Raw genomic sequence first — 8746 nt, 5'->3', positions numbered from 1 at the left:
TACCTACATTCATCCATCATCCAGTCTTTCTCTCCTATTCATGACTCTGACTTTAATTTCTGTCCTATTGCTGCCCTGGTCCAAGGAGAATCTAGTTTCCACTTTGATGGGGGGCCAAGTGCATGGAGCACAGCTCTGATTTCATCAGCACTTCCATCCTTCTCTATTAATTCTATTAAATTGGATTCATTCTCCTGTCTAAGACCAGTATGTTGTTGCAGGTTGTTATTCATAGTTCACCTAACGCGCCTTTGCTTTTTAATATGCAAATCAATGCTAGATATGATAATGCTGATAAACATCTAGCATTTATCCATAAATAACAGAACTGACCTATTTGGGAAAGTATTCAAAATAATCTCTGCAGTATACTGTTTGCGTTTTTATGAAAAGCAGTGTAATCTTCTTTGCCCCAGTGCAATATCCTTCAGGTGCTTTTGAGGATCTAGATTTTGTATTATTCAGTAGAGTTGTTTACTGATTTTATGGACCTGATGTACAAAGAACCACAGTGTTTTGGTTCTTTATTAGAAAAAAAGGCAATTCACAAACAAGGAGTAGCAACATGGTATGTAGTTAAATAGTGATAGTTAGGATTCTCTATTTAAGAATACAAATTCTCAGGGTGTCAGTGTCATTCACCTATTGCGAATGTCGCTCTGTCTCACAGTTATGACATCATGGAACCAGGAAGTGTATCTGCAGGAGTGCAGAAAGCCACAGCAGAGGAGCACCGGGAAAGTTTGGGGGAAGAATCCACTGCTATCCATCCCCACCCTGCACCATTGCTAGCCAGAATCCTAAAGATTATGGAAGTAGGAAACCAAAAATGAAGTTTAGTTATCAATGTGACAGAGGAGTGTGTAGCTAAAATTCTAAACTGTTGGGCAAGGCTTCACTAGCTGTGCCTGAGACTACAAAAAGATAGTCATGGCCATGAAAACATCAGAGGATAAATAAAATACAACTGCTGTGATTAGTAGGGCTGTGGAAGAGGTACCAAAAGATGGTAGGACTTACGTTCACGCACAAAAGAAAGAGCTGCGGTGTGAAAGCAAGAGGCTGCGGGTACAGGAGGTGGCCCGACTAGAACCACCACCAGCCACATCCCTGGAGGAACTCATCGAGTCAACCCTTCAGCCAGAGGCTGTAACCGGTGTCGGTACCATCAACTCATCCGCAACCACTCCAAGTTCAGGAGGTAAGTGACATGCTATGAGTGCTACATTGGATGTATGTAAGTTAATTCGCTTTATATATACATAACAAAACATACACTCATGCAACATTGCTAGTCACTGAAATTGATTTAAAAGAAGGTTAATCTGTTGCAGATTCATTTACATGTTTTGCAAACTGGAGACACTTGAAATGCATAATTATACATCTAGTACATAGTAGTAAAGATTGTGTATTCTATTCGGCCAGCTGTGTAACGATGCTTTGCATTTTCCCAACAACTAATCTTTGGAGGTGTGCATATATTTAGCAAACCTAGAAGCAGCAAGGCCCATTAAAGTGTTAGTTACTAGGACATTTAATACTATGTCTCTGTGCGTGGGTGGAACAAAGGTGTTGGTTACTGGGACATTTAATACTGTTGAGTTTTGGTGACATATGTGAGAGTTTGAGGAGGTTTTGAGATTTGGTGGGGTGGCACGTGCGTGTATCTTACGCATGTGGTTGTAAGCAGAGAAATGCGGAAACATGAGCAAAGAGTGAATACAAACAATACACTTGTCAGCGAGTCGTAAGTTCGGCGAAAGCCAGGATTTTATTTCTTTTCTTACTCTTTGATGTTTGCTGATGGTCTTTATTTTCATCAGGAGGATATTTCACAGTTCACATATCTATAATTCAAAAGGTTTTTTTGGGGTGAGAGTGGTTATGAGTCCTGGGTCCATCCTTGATCTAAGCTTTCTCCATCCGATGGATACTCAGGGTTTAATTTGCAACACGGTTGGCCCATCCCATGAATCACCCGGTGATCAATGGAGAGGGCTTCCAAGGATATTTTTGTTGCCGCTAGTCACCAGTGAAGAGCTTCAGAGCTGGGGTTATGAGATTCCATGTCTTTGGGCTAAGGACTTGTCTAGCTTCTGTGCATTGAAGTCTCTGTAACTTGCCCATTTGCATAGAGTAGGCTGGCTATCACTAGTGCCAGTGACCCCTGTACCTCGTGTAAGACCCCTCGGTAGGCAAAGAGGCCACAATTTAATCTTTTACAGAATAAAGTCTCTTGGCACGTTCTTGATTTAGGATTAAAGCGAAAGGTTCAAGTCCATCATTACGCCAAGGTTTAAGAAGATCTTAGTATTGTTGGCCTGGTTGTAGGATGTGTGATTGAAAAAATTCACCATGTCTTGAGGAGGGGGTAGGTGGACTTAAAATGTAGGGCTACAATTTTTGAGCCTTTAGGGAGTCTATTTGAAAGATATGGGTGACCAGTTAAAAGGAGGTAGTGACACAATGTGGAACCCGTCTGTAAGGTTGGTTCCTATATATTTGAGCACAATGCCCTGGATTCCAGTGTCATCAATTCTTTTGGCTAGGTTGTGGTTGGTGGTCGACCATTCTAAACCCTGACAGTAGGTTAAGGTAGAGCGGTGATACCATTATTGTCTACGGAGTCTTGAGGTCGTCCCAGATGGAGATCGGTGCTGATTCTGTACCTTTTCTGGGTCTCAGACCACTATGTCTATCTGATCGGAGTCTGTACTGATTGATTAAGGAATATCTCTAGGTGAAATCTGCCTTTTCAATAACTTTGCACAAAAAAGGGGCCATTTGACATTGGTGTGTCATGTGCTTGGTCAACCAGGTGAAATCCCTGTTTCTTGAGCTCCCTTTGTATGTCAGCAGCAAACCCAAGGAGAATGGTTTTCAACATGTTTGAAGAGTAAGGACCTCCCTTTGATTCTGTTTTTAGATTCTTTTTCAGTCAGTTTACATGCTTGGGGTAGTCCTTTGTTGCAAGGAATGCAGTGTGAGTCTCTCATTGTTTGCCTTTGACTGGAGTTCAAGTTTAGAAGCTTTTTCAATGTAATGTTTTGCTAGGGTGGTGTCACAGAGTTCTTTAGAGTGGTTATGCTAATTGAAGTGCTGTTAGGATTACAGAATTATTTAGATATTTTGAAGAACTCTTCGGTTGGACATGTCTTGTTACTAACTTGTTGCACATAGTGAGATTTCTTAGTCTTTTTAATGAGGATGTTGTGGATTCTGCATTGCCTTTGAAGCTGTTTTTTATCAACGAGGATGTATGTTTTCTCCATATTCTTTTGATGGATCCAGTTTAAATTTTTGAAGGTTTATGTCGGAATTGAGCCATCCCATCTACCTTCTGTGAGGTTCTAGCCCTGTTATTTTGACAGCAACCACCATGTTGAATGCCCGAGTTACCTATTCGTCAATCTGTTTGACTGACATTTCCTGGTCCAATGTGAAGGAAGCAGACATTTCCTTTTGAAATAGGTTCTTCCAGGTTGAAATCATTCCATGATATAATGGCAATGGTTGAATTGAATTCTGATGGTGCTTGCATTGCCAAAGGGAGGTTGAGCTGAACATCGAAGATGTGGTTGCCACTCCATACTGAGGTGTGCTTCCAGTGACATTAATAGTATGGCTTGTATGGCCTCGCGGATTGCTTCATGTAGAATATGTCGCCAAACCAGGGATCTTTAATTATAAGGTAATCAGGTTTGCAGTACGTTAGTAGGCCATGGATGTGATTGCTGTCTTGTTTTGTGATCTAGCATTGATTGCTACTTTCATAATATTGCCTCTTAGAGAGTTGTCTGATTTTTGTGATTTTGTTTTTGATCCATTGTTCTGCTTTCCCTCCACGTTGTGCTTAGTTTAGTATCGCTGTTAGATTTGTGCCCTCAATTTTCACATTAGGAATGTATCCAGATGGGCGTGACCTGGCCACATTGCCACCTTGACTTGCTTTTAGGGAGGGCTCCCACGTCCACATCTAAAATCCTTCAAAATATAGCTCCACTGCTGTCAGAGGTCCCTGAAATTGCAAAAAATATTTTGGTATGTAGCGACATGCCCGAAGCACAAGTGGCCAGGGCTTTAAGTGGGCCGGGTCCTTTTGAGTCTCAGATCTGACAGTAATTAAAAATTGAAACCGATCCTTTTTGGGCCCTTTATGGATCTCTTGAACTTCACAGGCAAAAACACTGATCGGTTTATGAGCAATGAGCATAAAACAGTTAAGGTAATCCATGACGTTCCTTTTTATATTTCCCATGATTTACTTGATCTTCAATTCCCTAAAAGTGTTTGCTTTTTCCCGAATGCTGTGTTACAGTATTTTTTTTTCCGTGTACCATATTACTCTTGTATGGTGCATGCTTTGGACTGAGTTGTCTCACGGGGTTTATAAATGATAACACAATTGAGAGCAGCGGCGGCCGGCACAGGTAAGTGCGGTGAGGCGGGGCAGGGTGGGATGGGGTAAGTCAACCGACGACGGAATAGATAAAATTAAATAAATAATGCCTATTCCGTCGTCTGTTGGTCGACTCCACCGCCCCACTGCGCTTGCATGTGCCGGCCGCCGCTGATTGAGAGCTGGAAAGGTGAAGGCTGTGCGAGTTTCTCACAGTGTCGATCAGTTGGTCGGAAAGGTGTTCAGAATACATGGTTATCCAATCCTTGGCCTCTCTGCAAAGCGCACAGAGCAATGGTCGTGTGTCCCAGTTACAGATGTGATTCTATACTGATGTGTGGGGAGGGTGGCACTCTATAACTGGATTTTTGTTCACATGCCTAAGTCACGCCCCTACTTATAAAGGCCACGCCTATTAGGGAACGCCACTTTTTCATCCCACTTAAAACCTTGACAGTGGCTCTTGTAGAGAAGCACTGGGGCTTTTGCTAAGATAAAAGCCATGGGCTGGGATCCTATGTGAGTGTATGGCCTACGGGGCGCGGACTATTCGGAAAGGCGAGATGCAGCAGAGTAGTGCGGCAAACTCAATATTCACAGGCAGGTTCCTTCCACAGGGGTCCAACAGCCCACAGAGGACAGCGGTGAGACCTGGAACGTGGTACGATGGCGACAGCTGAGCAATTGGAGATGTTCTGTGCTGTCCGTACCATCATCCGGCTGTAGTGCTTGGATGAGAAAGAGCGGCTCAGCGGGAGAGTGTACATTACAAGTTAAAGGCCCCTGCCACGAAAAGACAATACTTGAGCAGTGAGGATGGTGAAATCCATGGAGCGACACCAATGCAGCAGCGGCCGGTAGGGACAACCCTGGTGCCCGCTAAAAACAAAGATGCTGAAACGCAACCGATGTTTGCCGCGAAAGAGGTAGCATTGAATATCCTTGAATTTTGGGGTACGTTCGATGCAACATTGGTGGCAATAGTGGCCTCAAGAGTAGCGCTAGAAGCAAAAATCATTGGTGTGACAATTGACCTTAATCTGCTCAGAGTAGATCAATCAAAGTTGGCTGATGGAATGATGGAGGAGTTCGCTGAGTTGTGCCCACTCTGCGTCCGGCAAAACCCCGCCAACCAATGCATGGCAGAGTGGTTGCTCGTTCCTGGTTCACCAATATTAAGTTGGCGAGTGAGAATTTGTGTCCCCTAGCATGATTTTCGGGTGCTAGAATGCCTCCTAGTGAGATTTCTCAACGCAGGTGGTCGCAGCAGGTCACAACCGTTCGTGTTGAGAAAACTGCAGCTCGAGTGCCAGAAAGAAGCAGCCCCCTCTGGCGCACTGCTTAATGCTGTTGCGCGCTGATTTTACAGCGTGCAACAATCTGCTGGTGCTAAAAATCAGCGTGACATGCTGAATTCCACCCACTCGCTGAATCTCGCGAGAATAGCACAAAGCACCAAAGCCTTATCGAAGAGTAGATGACGCCATGGTGAGCGGAAAACTAGCTAATGGAGGCTGGAATATTAAGAAGCAATAACGAGCAAAATATGGAGGGAGACAAGCCTAGTCACTTATTAGTGTTTGTTGATCTGCAACAAGGAATTAAGAGGGTCCAGTATTGACATCACAAACTAATAAAAAATAAAGGGAGGGCAAATTATTCTTCTTCTCTATATCACAGCCAGAAGAGAAGAGAAGAGATGTGGGGGAGATGTGCAGGCAGCCTGCAGAGAAGTGTGTCTCTACTGCGGGTGTGTCACTAAATAAAAAAAAATACAGGCAGAGGAGCTAGAGTCACCATTATCTGCAGAAGAGATTAAAGGTGCAATTAAGTGATTAGCATCTGCGAAAACACTAGCTGGAGATGAACTCCCTGCAGAGTTTTAACCTTGATATGCAGGGACACTAAAATTACAGTAAATGCATGTAGCTGCATGTATAAGGCGAACCTTGCCGTTGACTATGCCAGAGGTGGTCCTAGGAGCCATCTCTCAGATAGGACTAGACTTGTTCAAATTTAAGGCATATCACCCCTTTTCGAGGCTTAAATGTGATTATATGGTACTCGCCGATGTAACCCACCGATTGACACCGTTGATGATGTAGCCGGTTTACCTGCACCAGTCAAGGTTTATACCTACAAGAGGTACGGCACAAATGTCTGGCGCCTTATGCATCTGTTGGAGGAATTCCCATTGATGGAGGTGCAGGTGGCTGTAATGTCTACAGCTATGGAAAAGGCGCCTGACACTTTTGAATTGGGAGTTCTTATTTACAGTATTGGCAGAGATGGTGCTTGATTAAGATATACTTGGTTTGATCTGCCATCTACCCAGCCAACCAATGGCCATGGTTAAGATGAACAGGGTAATATCGGAAGCGTGGTAGGTTGAATAAAGAGTGACGCTGCAGGGATGTCCGCTTCCCCTTCTATTGTTTGCTCTGGCCATGGATCCATTGATGGCAAATTGAAAGCATTACCTGTCCGTGTGGGTTACTCTACATCGGAAAAACCAACCAGGAAATTCGGACCCGAATTACCCAACATAAATCCAGAATAAAAAATGGAATTGACACCGCCCCACTGGTCAACCACTGGAAACGCTGTAACCACTTGCTAAGTGATCTAAAATGGACTGTGATCTCGCGTGTCGAAAAAGACGCCCGAGGTGGAGATATGGATCAGAAATTATCCAAAAGGGAAGCCTACCTAATTGTAAAATATGACACAGCAGTCAAAGGATTAAACGAGATATCGGAAATCTATAAACTTTAATTCAGGAAAGTCGCCTGTTTTCATCATGCTACATGGTTAGACAATTGCGGTATATAATGCTGCAGACGCGCTGTCGGCATCAAGCTGAGGGAGCCTTTCGCGGCTTGTCTCTGTGCCACGCATGCGCACCAGAGTTCTATTTACTGAGGAGCCTGCAAGTTACACCACACTCCACGCATGCGCGGGAGATTAGTGCAAGCGGGGACGCCGATTCATTGAAACCTGCGGAGCAGTAAATCGGTAAGCGTGGGGAGGACCGGTATGTTTGATATACATGCCTTTAAACACCAGGCACATGGATTAAACAAGCCTTCTACTCTTCTTGTTTAACAGAGGCTGTTTCCTAAAAAGTGTGTTGGATTTTTTCCTTAAACCACCGTTCCTGTTCAAGGACGTACTTTCGCAAGAGCACCCGGTAAGAGACCATCCGCCTTATGTCCATGCATGAACACCGACCCCGGTCTCGCTAGCATACTTAATGGACGTTGCTTTTTTACAGGCTCCCCATTCCATTTCTACTTGAACACGCAACCTTTACAGACATTATTAAGGTAAATCTAACCCTGGACATTGGCCAGCTCAATCCCCTTTTTGATTTCTTCACCTTACTTATGTAGCCTCTTGTATGTTGTTTTTTCTCATCACACAGGCTCTTCCTTTCTTCGGATATTCTCCATAGTGGTAAGCTGAAGGCTCCTTGGGTGGTAATGCTTTGGAGCACCTTGATATTTTATTACACGTAGTTTTAAAAGACACACGATAGAAATTTCTTTTTCTTTCTTTTTCTAGAAACTTTTGGCCCTGACGAAAATCCCTGTCAAACCCTGGGGATTTGAAACGCGTAGGCCGTCTCATGCTCAGTGTCTGCTTCTTTCACATTTGTGTTGTCCTGTAGTGTGAATAGAGTGACACATTACTGGCTTACAAAAATTGATGTATATAGTGTTTCTGATTTGACATTTAACTCTGTTGATTTATTTTTTGAGTTACATCTGTAAATATAATTGTGTATATATAACTGTATAGACTGTAGCAGACCTAATACATCACACGACTATTTATTTCTATCTAGCCGTGGGTGTATTTGTTTTTGTACGTGTTTTGTGTATGACTGATAAGGTATGATTGTGATATGACTGGATTTAGAATGTATGTTGAATTTTAATATTCTATTGAGTTTTTTTGTCCACAATTTCTCTAGTGTATTCAAATATGTTGCTTTTGTTCAAACTGTATATGATTAATACAAATATACCCTTGTTTTTTTGACTAAGATATTCGAATAAAAGGCTACTTATAAGCACATCCCAGCTTTGATAAATTTTCTTTGCTCTGGAGGCAAATCCTTTGTTAACCAAACATCAGTATAGGCAATTCTTTCCGTTGTTATAAAATTGAAAGCGAAGGCAGAGAACTGGAGGATCAAGAAAAGTCAGGAGATTATTATTTCACTATATGCCAATGAAGACTTATTATATCTGAGACATTCAGACGAGAATTTTGATCAGGTAGTTAGTGTGCTACAGGATTTCCATTCAGTGTTGGGGTTAAAGGTGAATTTTAACAAGA

The sequence above is a fragment of the Lissotriton helveticus genome, chromosome 11 (assembly GCF_964261635.1).
Source record: "Lissotriton helveticus chromosome 11, aLisHel1.1, whole genome shotgun sequence".
In the NCBI taxonomy this organism is placed as follows: Eukaryota; Metazoa; Chordata; class Amphibia; order Caudata; family Salamandridae; genus Lissotriton; species Lissotriton helveticus.
The sequence above is the reverse complement of the archived record's forward strand: the minus strand, read 5'-3'. Positions refer to the sequence as shown.